Raw genomic sequence first — 15,447 nt, forward strand, 5'->3', positions numbered from 1 at the left:
TGTCAAAGAATTTGCAAGGATGTTTCAAAATTTGATGCTCTCCAGTTTGATTGTGCAGAACATTGAGGAGCCCATATTTCAGAGGAGGTCCAGATGCCGATGCCCCATTCCAGATGCCTTTCCCCACTCAAGGAGAGCACAGAAGTTTCTAGGAACTCAGGTCAATCAAGAGACTAAGAGGAGAGCCAGTGGGGTAGAGGACATCTTGGACTGACCAAATTTCAATTCTGCATTGGTCATGTTTAAATCTGGCAGTTTCTGATTTATGTTGATTAGAAAAATTAAGTGTTTTAATTCCAAGCAGAAGAAGAGTGGCAAAAGAACTCTTAAGTTTAGTTACTGAAAAATAAAGTTGCTCATCATACATCTGAAGCTGTGAGTGTGTGAATTGGTGGTGGGGACTCTGGGAAGATGGTAGCCAGCTGACCTCTTCCCACCTCAAGTCCAATTTTTGTGCAGGTAGGACGATCTGGACACTAGCAGGCCTTGGGCTTTGGTGGGGTCCATGCAAGGAGCTATCTTAAGGCTTTCTCATCTCTGAAGCTGATAAGAACTAGGGGTCACCAGTAGAGAGCCCTGGGGGTGAGGATCCAATTGCAGGTCCTGGAGAAAACGTGGCTGACAGGGGTCTGCAGACCTGTGAGAGGGAGGGAGCTTCTGGATCTGTGAGTGGTTCTGGGACTTCTTGCTGGTGCCAGATCCTGAGAAGTTGTGAGGGGTCTGAAAAGGCAGGGTGAGTCCTCCCTACTTTGGAGGCCCAGAAGCACTAGTCTTTGCAGAGGTGTCCAGGGAGCCTAGATGCTTTGTCCTGGTACCCCCACAGGGCAGGCTGTGCACCATTACTGTCAGCTTAGGGGCCCCAGGGGTTGGACCCAGGGGAGTATCTAGCTATTTGATACCCAACACAGGTCATATTTTAATACCCTCTTGTGTAGGACAGTATTTTCAGTGATAATCATGTACTGTTCAGTAATAACTATTAGTGTATTTATTTATCCTTTAGTTTTAAACACACAACAATTAATAAAGAAAAAATTTCAATTTTCAAAATGTTATTCAAATTCCGTAAAATATTACGTGCATGAACTGAACTTTTCACTTGCCAAGCAAAAATATTACAGTTTGCAGTTCGTACTCCTTTTCATTAAAAAAATTCTTAATGCAAACAAAAGCAAAGTATTTACACAGTAACAGAACTCAAGTGACCTAAGTTTTGTTTCTTCATCTTTGTTGTTGTTGTGCTATTGTTGTTTATTTATAATCTACCGCACAGATACAGGAATGTGTAGCACCACAGGGGTTGGAGGTGGGACCCGCATCTTAAGGGAGCTGGAACGATTCTAAACAGCTATGAAATTATCATCATAGGAACTCATAACTGAGACCAGGTGCACTGGGGGACAACTGCATACTTGAGAGTTTTCTGAATTAACTTCTGTGTAGAATACAATGTCTATTAAAAGATAAATATTGTTACTATGTAAGGTGATGGATGGCAATGGGACTTATTGTGGTGATCATGTCCCAGTGTATACAAGTATCAAGTCATTATGTTGTACACCTGAACATAATATAATGTTATATGTCAACTATACCTCACTAAAAATATAAGTAATAAAAATGCACTAATTTGAGATTTATATATGTAAAATTAAAACTCAACTAGTAGCCACAGCAATTGTTTAAAACTTAGACTCATAGAAGGTTTTGGGGCAAGAGGCGTATTTTATCCCTGACGTTGTATAAATTCCCATGCATGGTGAAAAGAAAAGGCAGACTGTGTTGTAGTTGGTTTCACTATTGTTTTTCATTTCTCTACAGATGCTGTACCTCTTAGCAGCTGGCACGCACTGGCCTGCTCTTGGTGACCAGTGGTGGCCTGAATCAAGGGTAAAGAGCTCTGGAATCCAGAGCAAGAAAGGAGAACAACTGAGCGCTAGTCCAGGTGACTCCCCAGGGAAATGAGGGTGCTGGAAAACACTGTCAAGAACTCAGGTGAAAAGCTAAGAAGAACACCAAAAGAGATTTGCCCACAGCACAAAGAAAAGAACATTTTCTGAAATAAGAGCTATGATCTTTTAATCTGAAAGTTTTGTAGATGAATGGAAGAGGATGCTGACTGTGGAGACCTGAACTGGAAGAGCAAGAGCCAACAGTTGGAGCAAAATCACAAAGAGAAGGAAATCATGGAGAAAGAATGTTAGCAAATTGTATACAGGGCCATGAGAACTAACATATGAACAGCAGCAGTCCCGGAAGGAGCAGAGAACAGAGGAAGGAGAGTTTATTTATAAACAAACAATAAAAAGAAATTTATCTGCACTGCTGAGAGAATTTAGGCTAAAGGAAACCCTTAGTCTGCAGCATACAAATGTTCCGAGTACCAGGCAGTACCGAAGAGAAAGGCAAATATCTCAAGATATCCTGGTGAAATTCCTGGACCTAAAGGGCAAAGAGAAAATCCTACTAATGTCAGAATACAAACAGAAAAAAGAATCAGACTGTCACTTGAACTGTATTTTGGCAACGCTGCAAATTAGCAAGTAATGGAGTAATGTCTATGTGTACTTCCAAGAAAAAAGACCTGTGCCTGAAGAATCTTGTATGCAACCAAGATATTATTCGCCTGCCAGGGTGAAAGAATGAAATTTATGGATTTGAAATAAGTCAGAGAAAGTGCCACAGGAGTTAGATAACTGAGAAGGAGCTCTAAACAAACAGACCCCAGAGTGATAAGCAAAGGGCAATGATGGAATGAACAGGATATGTAACGTAAGAGCTGAATGAAGATTCTGAACCAGAAGAGGTCTCCCACCTGGGTAATCATCTAGAATTAAAAATATCACACTGTCCTTGTAAACTTGGACAGAGGGAAAGTAGAAACATTTGAAAGGATCCATCTTATGGGGTGTGAGGAGGAAGAGAGGGAAGAGACAGGGCTGGCTTCCTGGCCTGCGATCTGCATGCGGTCTGCGCTCAAGAGGGCTTCGAGCTTGATTTAACGCTCTGCTGTCGCTGTCTTGCAATTATCAATAATTTGGAACAAGAGGCCCTGAACTGTCATTTGCAAAGGGGCCCCGAAATTATATAGCTAGGCTTGAATAGAGATCTTAGACTAAATTTAAATCCTGAATTGACCAAGTTTAAATCCAGGAAATTCTGAGTTATTTTGATTGGAAAAGAGTAAGATTTTTCTTTCCTCATCCAAAATGGTGGCTTGAGAGCTTGGTTAAAGTGAGAAATAGACAAAAAGAGTTAGATGTTGGTACACCATCTTCTATGAAGTTTATACCAGATAATGTGCAGGCTGTTCGAGGGCAGAAACTCTGACTTCCTCATCTGTTAGCCTCATGGGACCTTTCACAGAGAAGCTGAATAACGGTGGAATGAAGGGGCTGCCCGCCATCTTACATGACACTGCACACTGCCAGCCAAAGCGATGGATTTTGAGAATGGCAGTCTTCCTAGGTTATGGAGAGTATTCTCTGTATTGAGGGCCAATAGTCTCTGATATTTTGCTTTCAATTAAAACATTTCAAAAACTGCCAGGCGCTGTACGAAAGATTACTGAGAGACATAGGATAAAGAAATCAGGGCTACCATTCACAGTTTAGTAAGAGCTGGACACCTCTCTTAAGCACCCCCTCTGAGCTCTTGAGCAAAATTTCTCACTTATGATCCCTTACTAGCTTTCTAAGTTTTGTCTTACTGTAAACATTTCTTTTCCAAAGGAACAATTCTACTTCACCACCCCTGCTAAGGGGCACATCTCTGGGTTTTGCTGTCTAGTTCCAGCTTCCACCTTCTTTTCTGGTATCTGTCTTGATTTTGTTCTGGGAAATCCTTTCCTGGCCAAATCCCAGGACTAGGGGTGGGCACAGCCCCAGTGAATCCCCTCTCTGCTTCCCTGGCACAGTGAGTGTTCAGGAAAGGGTGGCCATATGCTTTGTCATCCAAACTGGAATGCTTTTGAGAGTGAAAGGGGGCACTACTAAGGATTACACTGGGACAACAGTGTAGATGGGGACTCTTCCAGACAGACACGGATGTGCTGTCACCCTGGTTCAGAGGAGCCACCTGACCCAGGCCAGTCTGAGCGGAGTTCCCAGAGCACCCGGGAATGTTGGGGGAAGGAGGAGCCCTCTCCCCAGGGACTGATAGAAGAGCTGAACTCTTTCTCCGTTTGATGCTGGGTGAGGGTGTCCAGCTGGGAATTGCTCCAGTCAGTGTTGTCATGCTGCCCTGAGAGGGACAAAGCCAGTATGCAGAGGAAGGCAAGGTGGGAGAATCCCAGGGAACCAGAGCTCGAGCCCCAGTGACACAGGTCCTTAGTTTCCTCCACACCCTGTCCCCAGGAGGACACATTTATGTCCATACCTTTCACCTCCACACAGAAGCCTTCCCAGTAGACCCGCCCCACCCTGACCTCTGAGCTGAGCCGCTGGGCGAGATTTTGATTTTCCTATGGAATATTTCCTTTGTGAAGTCCTACTATTATCTTAGAATATGTCACAAAACTGACCTTAAACCAGCTCTGTGTCCTAAATTTTTTGTTTTCTTCATCATTTTGTCATTTGCTGAGTACTCATTTTGTGCCATTCATTGAGAGTTGAAAACAGAGTCCTTGCTCTCTTAGATTTTTCTTTACTGCCTGACTTGCACAGGTTCATTCTCTCCTCTAGATGCAGCTGAAATTGGTCCAAAGCTTCTGAGATATGTCCTCCCTTCCATGCTTCCTCCTGACGTGAAGCCTGCAGCCTCATGGCAGGACTGTGTCACAGCCCCTCACCAGCCTTCCAGCTTCCAGACCCTCTGCATCCTCTAATGAAGGTTTTGTAATAATTTTTGTGGCATTTGTTTTGAGTGTCCCATTGGCACAACTTAAGGGCTCCTCCAAATAATGATTTTAGATGCACAAAATAAAATTCATCGGCTTACCAAGTAAACCAATTATACTGAAATACAGTTATTGAAAGAGAAGCCCCCATGCACAAACATATGCCATAGCCACATATGTGCTTCTCTATTAACGCCTCAGACAACAAGATGCAGTGACAGGTTCAGGAACAACCATAATTTTAAAGCTGTGATGCGTGTAAATGATATTTTTATATATCTGCAACAACTGTAAGGGGATATGAAAATATCCATAACTTCTGTGCTGACAAATATACAAGAACTGCTGATACTATTGCAGTCTGTTGCTTACATTAAAAATAGAAGAAAACGCCGCATTCCAATCAAAGATTAGTGTAAATAAAGCTGTTAAGTTTTTCCCTCCTAGGTACATAAATCCCAAGTTCAGAGTCCCTACTTTAATCAGTCCTGCCTTGTAGCTGCCTGGACCAATTTCCCCACATAATCTTTTCATTATGTCACTTCTTTCTTCAACCTGCTCTGGCTGCCTATTGCTTATTGGACCAAAATCAACCGCTGAGCTTGGCATCCAACAGCCTTCATGATACTTGCTACCCTACCTGTGCAGACTTTTCTGACATCATCTTTCACTTTGGATTCTGCTCTCCAGCTGGGCTGATTTCTTTGTTGTCCAGAGAACACAGGAAGTGCATACCTCTTTGTTTCACTCAGGCTTCTATATTTGCTAGTGAAAGAAACATAATTTGCTTAAACAAAAGAGGATTCAAGCATGAATAGATCCAGGTGCGCAAATAATGCTTCCTGGTGTCTTTCTCTCTACATCTCTCTATTCTTCTTTTCTTTGCATTGGTTTTAATTTCAGGTAGGATCTCCTTTTTTTTCTGGAAAGTTAACACCAGAAATCCAGGCTTTCTTACTTTTTTTTGAGTTTACCGATCTTAACAGAAACTGAATCTTATTCCAAATGGTGCCAACAAAAGCCCTTGGAATTCCTAGCTGGGATGAAGCTTGGGTGCTTTCTCTTTTCTTAAATTAACTACCGAGAACACAGGGCTAGAATATTCTGACTGAACAGGCCTAGGTAATGTGCCTGGTCCCAGAGCTGGGGATGATGTCAGCCTACTCAAATCACAAGGAGAGAACAGGGAAGGGGTGTACCCCAAAATAAAATCAGGTTGCTATTACCAGCAGAATGGTCCTTAAAATGGGCAGGCAAAAACAATAGATACCTGCTACTTCTTTTAAGACTGGGTTCTAGTTCCTTCCACAAAGTATGTTCTTCCCATTCATTTTTCTTTAGACAAATTCCTTCATTCACAGAAGGGAAGGTGAGCATCACTGAGCATCTACTGTGTGCCAAGAACTTCACACCCATGTACCAGGCTTGAAATTCATAGTCACAGCTCTCAAGAACAGCAGTGTAATTCAATTTATTTCTCTATAATCAAACTCAAATGCTCTTTGCGGTGGGAGGAAATTTTTGTCACATCAAGATAACTCAGATTCTTCTGGCTTAACACTTAATTTCTTTTTGCATCGATACTCAATCAATTCAGGCTTTAAATTTAGTTCATTCAAAGTTGAAATTCCCTATCAAGGTTGGTCTCTCTTCTTAGGGCTTCTCCTTTCTCTCTTCCCTCTTCCCCTCCAGGATGCTGACTGCGTACAGAGGAAAGCACAGAGCATCACAGCTGCAAGGGGAGGCTGTATTCCATTGGCTGTCCTCACTGGCCTCCTCTGAGCTCACTCACTGTTGCTTGTGGAGGGCGTGCTTTACTTCCTGCTACAGCCTTGCTGTCCTTACTGCTGTCCATGGACCAAGTCATGGGCCGTAGTCACGATGTCTGTGTGCTTGACGTCCTTCTCCTTCTGACCCCAGGCCCCTCTCAATGCGTGGATTCTCTCAGCCTTTTGCTGGGTCCCTCCACTGGGGCAGGAGGAATTAGGGATCGCTGTGGGAACCCCAAATGAGATCTCAGGCGCTCTTGCTGCCTAAAATCTACAAGCCTCCATTTGCCTTCCTGCTTTACACACTTTACAGAGTGTGGGGCACACCATGAGGGGTTCTCGGGGGGAACTATTGAAGTGAGTTAGGGTAGAAGCCCCTTTATCCCTGGCACATCCTGAATTCATCCTCCCTGGCTTTTCCAGCATCCCACACACATCTGCCTGCCACTTTCCCCGTGGGGCAGGAGGACCACATCCCACCTGTAACCTCGTCCTCTTAGACGTTCATCCAGGTCATGCCCTAGGCTTTCATTTCCTCCCTGCCTGGCAGCTGAACTTCTCTCAGGACACATCCCCTTCCTCCATCCTCTGAGCCTCTGAGTTCACAAGCTTTTGATCTTTGGAACCAGCAATCACTTTTTTTTTCTCTTTCTCTCTCAAAAAATCTCAGCTCTTACAAAATGAAAGTCGTAGTTTTCACAGCTATTGTCTCTGAATATATTTCGGGAGTCTATTGTGAATGTCAAAAGCTAACCATCTAATGTTCCGCTCTCGCCTGAGTTCTGTTGTCTTCCTGAAGCCTGGATGTCTCAGCCTCCAGGCTGGAGAGCAACGGGTCAACCAAAACAACCTGTGTTAGTCTCTTATTGCTGCCAAAACAAACTGCCAGAACTTAGTGACTTAAAATAATTTATTGTCTTACAGTTCTGAAGGTAAGAGGTACCAAATGGCTTTTATTGGGCTAAAGTCATGGTGTCTGCAGGACTGTGTTCCTTCTGGAGGCTGTAGGGGAGAATCATTTCCTTGCCTTTTCCTGCTTCTGGAAGCTCTCTGTACTCCTGAGTTTGTGGCCCAGCACCCTCCAACCTCTGTTTCTATCTTCACGTCTTCTCTGACTCTGATCCTCCTGCCTCCCCCCTATAAAGACCCCTGTGATTATATTGGGCTCACCTAGATACCCCAAGATAGTCTCCCCATCTCAAGATCCTTAACTTAATTACATCCTTAAAGTCTTTTTACCGTATAAGGTAACATATTCATAAGTTCCAAGGATTAGGATGTGAGCATCTTTGGGGGCCATTATTTAGCCTGGCACACTACCTAAAATGAAACTTTATGTTAAAAAAATTGTAAGATATTTGTAAGATATTACCTTGATCTACCTTCTAATTCCTTCAATCCTCCCAACAACCCTGTGAGTTGAGTCTATTATTCTCATTTGACAAAAGAGGAAATTAAAGGTAAATTTGGGCCTATGATGGCCTGACCCTAAAGCCAGTGTTCTCTCCTCTGGTTCACGAAGTCCTTCTTCCCTAAAGAGGCTACCCCAGCCCACCCCAAATTCCCCTCTAATCCAAATTACCATAACGTGTCTTCATGTTGCAACTTTCCATTTGATGGTATACTGTTGGGAGTATTCAGAGTGCAGTGTGTGTGTGTGTGTGTGTGTGTGTGTGTGTGTGTATGTAAGCCTTTCCTGCCAGACAAAATTGTAAATGCCTAAGGCTGGGATGAAATCTATTGCCTCTTTTGAACCACTACTCCAACAGAGGGGCCACCATGGTGTGGCCACACAGTAAATATGTCATAAAAACTTGCTGACTTGATGGTTGATACTAGAATCTGATCAGCCATCCAGTCAGCCAGCTAAAACTTATTGAGTTCTTACTGTCTGCTAGGCCCTGGGCCTACTTGGGAGACAGAAGGAAAAGACATGCTTCCTGCACTGAAGATGTCCACAGTCTGATATCCAAAAATATCTATTGTTTTCCCCGATGGAACACCAGACTATGGGCCAGGCCCTGTTGGACACTATGTCAGTTATTAAACCTCACAGGAACCCTGAAGTTCAGGGGCAAACATTTACTTTTTGCTCCCTTAGCTTCTCATTCTGTGCTTTACTCCTTGTTTCCCAGACCATTCTCACTGGCAGTGGCATCCCAATTTTGGATTAGCAAAATAGGAGGGTGATTTGGTGGTTCCAATCATAAGAGGGGAGTGAGACGTGAAACCTCCCGAGATACCAGGTGAGGGAAGTATTCAACCCGATCATTAAGGACCTTGGGGTTATAGGTAGGTCAGTATCTAGGTTTTCCCAGATTCCTAAAACTCCTAAAAATGAAGGGACCGTGGACCATGGCATCAGGCTTTTGTAATTGTTATAGCTAAAGGCACTGGCAGAGCTAGGAGTGACTTTGGGGCCAAGAAGAGGCTGCTTACGAAGCCCAAGTGCAGGGCTGCCTGACGGGCCTGCCACAGCTCTCAAAGGCCTCCCAGTTGCACTCATCCTGGGTCACATTAATATTTTCTCCACTTCCTGACCACCATCCTGGGTACATTTTCAGGAGAAATGGGAACTCGAGAGAGATTGTCCTTAAAGCTTCTGTTCTGAGTCTGTTCTGCTTCCCGCTCTGGCTCCATTTCTCCATCACCGGGGCCCTAACTTTCTCCATTCCCCACAACTTGCTCTCCCAGAAGCGGCCGACAGTATCCAGACCTGGATCTAGATAGACACAGATAAACAGATACATATTTCAAACCTTATGACCACCAAACTGTTGTTTGCGTCATAATTAATTCCCTAGAGATTTTGCTAAAAATATAGAAGTCAGAGCCTCACCCTCAATCTCCTAAATGAGAATCTTCAGGTGTGGATATTTTTTTTAAGGTAGTATTTTTTAAAAACATTCTTTCCAAATAGTTTTGCTGCCTCCATGTTTGAGAATCCCCGCTTTAGTTAATTCCTGATTTACCTACGCACCGTCATGCCTATCTCGCTCATTCTGGAAAGGCATTTCAGACATCAGCCAGCGGGCGGGTACCACTGAAGTCTTGGCTGAAATGAGGTGGATGTGGGGAGGAAAGGAGAAGTTAAAAGAAAACAGAAGGGCTAATAAGTCTTGCTGGTGCCCCCTTAGGGGGAGGCTCCGGTGGGGGCTTTACGGACAGCATCTTATTCAATCTTTTCTAAATATCTCTTTAAAAAGTAGGTATCACTGTGCCCATTTCACAAATGGGGAAATGGATCTCACAGAGGTTAAGGAAGTCGACAGAGGTAAAAGAGCCAGGATGTGGTGAAGGAAATGTTCAAATTCTGGTTCCTTGGTCTCCCCGAAGCCTGCATCGCTCTGGTTCAGAAATATGCCACCAGGGCTGGAGGCTTGCAGGCCAGCTCTGCCTGCGTTTCCTTTCGTTACCTATAAACTACACTCCCCCGACCAAGGGTCTGTGAAATATAAGGAAACATTCATACCTCCTCCCCCTCCCCAAATAAAGGGTTCTGTGGTCAAATTAAGTTTCAGAAATGCCTCTTTCAGTAGCCTGGTCTTGAAGAGTTATCCTAAATTAACAAATTGAAGACCTAAAAGCCCCTACAGTGAAGATGGCTTAGGTCAAGCCCATCTTTTTCACAGGTATTTCACAGTCACGTTGCTATATTTTCAAGAAACATTGCTTCAGCTTCCAGGGGAACATATACATTTGGGAGAATTTTGGCTTAGCACATGAGCAGTCCCCAGCTTCGAAGGGAGCACAAGAGAAATAGAAGGAGGAGATAAAGCCAAAGGGAAGAACTGTTTGCTCTTCCCTCCTTTGAAAACAGGGAAATTACAGCAAGGCTCCCAAAGGGCCACAAAAACTTCCCACCATCTCCCCCACAGTCCTTAGCCGTGGAGCAAGTGGGTCACTCCCTGAGTCCGGAATCCTTGTTACACTTGTAAACCATTAAGGAGTGGCCTCTCGGTAGACGAGCTGATGCTGCCGAGGCTGCACTGCAATAATCCCCCAGCCTGATTTTCTGGGTCGAGGAGAGCCAAGTAGTGGGAAATGGCCTCTCTCTCCGCTTTCCGGGTCCATGTGTGTTCGCCTTCAGCAAGTACACCTGAAGACACAATTTTAAATGAAAAAAACAAGAAAGCGTATTGAACTAATTCATCATGGCTGGTTTTCTACCTGGAGCAGAAGAGATCTTTCTAAGCTACCCATCCAAGCTTGCACGAGAAACAGCACAAAACCTGGGCTGGAGTTTTCACAGCACCATAGCTCCCTGGCAGTCTGAAATCAAAGCTAGGAGGAGTCTGGGGAAGGGCGGATGGAGCCGGGCCGTCTCAGAGGTACACAGGCCCGCCGTCTCCTGGGCTCTCAGGGCTGCCCCGTTGTTGCTGGGCTGTTTTGTCGGCTGATTTCCTTGTGCATTGCTGCAGGACCTTGAGTTGAAAATGCAATGTGGTTAATTATACAGCTAATGAACTCTGGGGCATTTGCTTTCTTATTCTCTCTCTCCGGGTGATGAGTGGAAAATGTGCCGCATAATATCTTTGCCCTTGGGGAGTGAGTTACCGTTAAAGTCAGAGTTTTGAAAGGCAACATTCGTGAGAGGAGCATCTGGAGTTCTTGGCTTTCTTGCATCCAGGTACGTCAGTAATGCCTTTTCTGTCTTTCTGGAAAGGCCCATTGTGTAGAGAGTGTTGTCCTGGCTTGGTTCTATTCTTCTGCGGCAGCACAGTTGTACCTGAAGGTGAGAAAAGAGGTGATATTCTACCAGCATCACTTCTTCCAGGTCTGCTGATGGGTCCTCTGCAAGCCTGCAGAAATTCTGGGGCCGTCTGTGTGCCTGTATCCCACCAAACAGATGTTAAATAGTATTTGCCATTTAGGGATCCTCTCTTAGGAAGTTACTGGAAGCTGTTCTCCACAATAAATGAGAAATAAAAAAAGTGGAAGTCTCAACAGTGAGGAAACTGAGAATCCCGCACAGGAGTGGAGCAGAGGAAAGCCCGTGGATGAGAATGAAGGGAAGCCCTGGGATGACAGCCGTGCGGGAGACCTAGAGGGTGGAATGACAAAGGCTCTAGTGGGGAGAGTCCAAAAAGTAAAAGTACAACTTATAGATCATCAGATACATTTCCTTGTGTGGAAAAATGAATTGAGAGGCTGCTGGATGGTGTAGAAAAGCTAGCAATCGCTATAAAGAAAACTAAGTAAATGAAAAAATAAGGCAATTGTTAAATCCAGATAAAATGAAAAGTTGTATAAGAAAGGAAACATCAAGAGTATACTACTGGATGTTTGGCAGTGAATAGGAATTATATAACTGTAATAGGAATTACATAGCTGTAATATTATATAGAAGTATAATGAGATGAAGGATGTGTAAGTGGAGGGGCAAAGGTTGTAAAAAAGCTAAACATTTACCTGATATTATAGGTCATTAGTAGTTAATTTCTGAAACTGGCAAATGAAGAAATAGCAATAAAATATATGCTTTGGTTAGCTGTGAAAAACAGAAACACAAAATAACAATGAATTAAACTGGGCAGGTTTTTCTCCCTCTCACTCAAATTAGCTAGACAGTTCAGAATTGGGGGCATAGCTTTGCTCCGTAAAATCCTCAGTAACACAGTCTCCTTCCATACGCCTTCTACACTTCTGTTGTTGTTTTGGTGGAACAGGCTTCCATTCCCAAGATAATTTCATGGTTCAATGTGGCTGCTCAGGTTCCAGCCGTTATGTCTGCATTCCAGCCATCGAGAAGGAAGAAAGAATGAAGACTAAAGTAGTCAAAAGACGTGTTTCAGATGTCTTTTAAGGGAAGTTCCTGAAAGTTACATGTAATGCTTTTACTTACATCTGTTGACCAGGATTTAATTGCACAACTATATATAATTAAAAGGAGGGCTAGAAAATATATTTTTTATTTCGGAAGTCACTAGCTCAGCCAAAAATTGAGGTATATATTTCTACGGAAGGATAGGAGAATGGATATGGGGAAACTAGCCACTTCTTCCACACAAATTATTTAGAGATGTGGGAGCAAATTCCAGAAGAAATATCTAAATTTACTGAAATTAGTTGTTTTGGAGAATAAGGCTTTTGGGTGGGGATGGGTGATGCATGTTACTGCAGTATTTCGTTATAAATTTTTAGCATCATTATTTCTTAACTTTTTTTTAGTATGTGCATATATTATAGTGATAAAATAAATAAGTTAGGGGAATCATAGTGCTCCCTGGCATGTGGATAGTGAGCTATATGGGCTGAGAATGTCTTTCCATTTTTGCCTCATATTTATCTCCTGCTGATTTCTAAATATAAGGTGAATCTGGTATTCTTAAGCTTCATTGAAAACTGAAAAGTAATTGATTCCAAATTACAGAGAGAGAATAATTGGGTTTATAAGTTCCTCTCTCTATCTACTCTATTTTTCTTGTTTTCCTGTGACTACAAAGAGAATATTCCCAGTGGACACTAAAAGCAAAAGTGATGGCAATAAACCAGTGACGTCTCTCAGAAGCTTAAGTCCGATCTCTTTACTTCCGAGGTGTTAGACTCTCCTTTGGGAAGCCAGTCATCTTTCTTCTCTGGCTTTCCTCTTCATCCATAGCCTTTTAAACTGTAAGAAACAAGCTTAACCTGGAGAGTCTGATTTTGGCCAGTCCAGGGAATAACTCATGCCAGATCTTGTCCTCTCAACCTCCTTGCTGGTGACTATTTTTCCCTTTCTAAATTCATATCCACCCCTGACTCAGAGAACATCCAGTCAATTCCAGCTTTCTTGTGTCCATGAATGGAAGTCCATTTCACGAAGGGTCAATTCATCTGCTTTGTCAAAATGATCCACAGAGAAGAAAATAAAATGCTGAGATGAGACAAACAGTACCAGTTGCGAGTAAGTGCCTGAGGGGTAGTGATAGAAATGATGTCAATAATATTATTATTAGCTTGTGTAGTAATAACGTAATTGAAGTTCAATTGACTGTAGTTCGATTTACTAAATACTCGGTGCTTTTTTATTGGTCGTCTCTGATGTTCAACAGTGCGGCAAGGTGGATATTATCATCATCCTGACTTTAGAGATAAGGAAAGAGTCCAGCGGTGTGTCATATCTACACCAAGGTTTAACAGTGCGTCAGTGGGGGTTGGGTTTCAACTCAGGACTGTCTGACTTCAAAGCCTGTGCTCTTTGTAAAGCACCGACTCTGAATTTTTGGTGGCTCCTCCATCCCAGGTCCAACTGTCCACTATTTTCTGTACATCTACTGTGCCTTAAGCACTGTGCTAGCTTCAGTGAAGAACACGTAACTGGACCACAGAGAAGTTACCTACAGGCTCGTCCCATCTGGGTGGAGTGGGGGAAAACAGAAATACAAAAATCACAGTTACAGGGCCAGCCTGATGGCACAGTGGTTAAGTTGGCACGTTCTGCTTTGGTGACCTGGGGTGCACCGGTTCAGATCCCGGGCGTGGACCTACACACCACTTTTCAAGCCATGCTGTGGCAGGCATCCCACATATAAAGTAGAGGAAGATGGGCACAGATGTTAGCTCAGGGCCAGTCTTCCTTAGCAAAAAGAGGATTGGTGGCAGATGTTAGCTCAGGGCTAATCTTCCTCAAAAAAACAAACAAACCACAGTTACAAATTAAGACCATGCATACTAATTTGCCCAGGGTGGTCTTGAATTTTGCCTATTATCAGAATCATTATTAATAGTACTCTTCAAAGTGTCCTGGTTTGGGTGGTAAACTCTCTGGTTATTTTTACTTTTATTTTTTTAAGGATTGGCACATGCACTAACATCTGTTGCCAATTTTCTTTTTTTTTCTTCTTCGTCTCCCCAAAGCCTCCAGTACATAGTTGTATATGCTAGCTGTAGGTCCTTCTGGTTGTGCTATGTGGGATGCCACCTCAGCATGGCCTGATGAGCGGTACCATGTCCGCACCCAGGATCCGAACTGGTGAAACCCTGGTCCGCTGAAGTGGAGCGCGTGAACTTAACCACTCGGCCACGGGCTGGCCCCAACTCTGGTTATGGTAGCAGATGCTGGCAGAGTCCCACTCATGTCCTCTCACTCTAACCATCTCAGTGGACACCATCTGATTTCCAGCTTCCAGCATCTGCATTTCTCTCACTTGGAGCTCTTTTCTAGCACTGGCCTTGCTAATAGGCTGAGAGTGCTGGGAAGTTAACGCCACCTGGGAGCAGCTCTCTAGCAATGACTGATGACAGTTGGCGCATCAATACTCAAACTCCCTTACCCCTTGGGTGGGATAGTTGAGGGGTGTGTCCCATCCTGGGTACGCCATTCCCCACAGGATTAAGCTCCAGTCATCCACAGTGGTAACTGGCTTGATACTGCACCTTTTATTTGCTGCTTTCCCTCCCTGTCCTCTTCTCCACACCCCTATAGTGGTTCCCATGGCTTCCAAATAATCTATTTGCATTCAGATTCTTACCTGAGCATTTCCTTGTGGCTGTAATCCAAACTGAAAGAGTGCCCTTATCTACAGAAAAGTGGAGGCCTGGGTGCTTTGAGTCAGAGTACAACCTTCATGGGTAAAGTGAGACTTGAACTTGACCTTGACATTTGGATACGATTTAGGTAACAGTGTGGGGAGGTGAGGAACGTACAGGTGAAGGTGGCCAGATGTGCGAGGCAGGCAGATGACGAAAAGGGGTACAGATGCGGGGTGGACTCTGGTTCTGTGAGATGAGGCTGGACTATAATGCAGGACAAGGAGCATTGGCCGTGGGGCACGGAGAGCTGTCCCAGGGGCTTGAACAGGGCAGCGTGGCATGTTGGATGCACTATTTGTGGAAGCCGGTCTGGCAGTGAGCGGGCAG

The sequence above is a fragment of the Equus asinus genome, chromosome 21 (assembly GCF_041296235.1).
Source record: "Equus asinus isolate D_3611 breed Donkey chromosome 21, EquAss-T2T_v2, whole genome shotgun sequence".
NCBI lineage: Eukaryota > Metazoa > Chordata > Mammalia > Perissodactyla > Equidae > Equus > Equus asinus.